We start from the raw sequence: 1,187 nt of genomic DNA on the forward strand, positions 1-1,187 counted from the left end.
CACATAAATAAAACAATGGAAAAGAACCACAAGATCATATCAATAGATGCAGAAAAGGCATTTGATAAACTCCAACACTCTTTCCTGATAAAAACTCTCAGAAAAAATAGGAATAGAAGGGAAATTCCTTAACATAATAAAGGTCATATATGCAAAACAAACAACCAACATTATTCTCAATGGAGAGAGACTGAAACCATTTCCTTTGTGAACAGGAACCAGACAAGGATGTCCCCTATCACTGCATTTAATCAACATTATAATATATTGTTGGAGTTTATTGGCTAGGGTTATGTTGAAGATTTTTACATCTATATTCATATGGGGTATTCTTCTGTAGTTTTCCTTTTAAGTGATATCTTTGCCTGGTGTTGGTATCAAGGTTATGCTTGCTTCATAAATGAATTTGGGAGGATTCCATCTTATTCTATGTTCTGGAACACTTGAAATGCAGGAGAGCTTGCTATGAGTAAGATCTGACTTGACAGTAGTGAGTTTGTTTTTCTTTCTTTCTCTCTTTTCTTTTTTTTTTTTTTTGGAATAGTTTGAGTAGAATTGGTGTCAGTTTTTCTCTAACAATTTGGTAGAATTCTCCAGTGTAACCATCTAGGTCAGGGCTTTTTTGTTGTTGTTGTTGGAATTTTATTTTTATTTTGCTTATGACCTTTCAATTTCTTCTTTTGTTGTAAGTCTGTTAAATATTTCCACCTCAGTCTGTGTTAGTTTAGATAAAAGGTATGTTTCTAGAAATATGTCCATTAGTTCTAGATTTTCAAATTTGTTGGAGTACAGTTCTCCATATTATCTTGATATTATTCTTTTTCTTTCATTTGGTTCTCTTGTGACATGGCCTAATTTGTTTTTTATTTGTCTTATTTGAATTTTCTCCCTCTTTTCCTTAAATTTGCCAATGCTTTGTCAATTTTATTAATCTTTTCAAAAAACCAACTTCTAGGCTTGTTAGAATTTTTCTATTATTTTTCTATCTTCTGTTTCACTTATTTTTGCTTGAATCATTATTATTTATTTTCTCCTGGTGACTGTAGTCTTTTTTCCTTCTCTTTTTCTAATTGTTGGAGATGTTGTATTAAGGTGTTGATTTTGGCTTTTTCTTCTTTTTTTGATGTGTGCATTTATTGCTATAAATTGGCCTCTGATCACTGCTTTTGCTGTGTCCCAAAGATTTT

This window comes from Orycteropus afer, unplaced genomic scaffold (genome assembly GCF_000298275.1).
Source record: "Orycteropus afer afer isolate SDZICR_OR568_19922 unplaced genomic scaffold, OryAfe1.0 scaffold00146, whole genome shotgun sequence".
NCBI classification, from domain to species: domain Eukaryota; kingdom Metazoa; phylum Chordata; class Mammalia; order Tubulidentata; family Orycteropodidae; genus Orycteropus; species Orycteropus afer.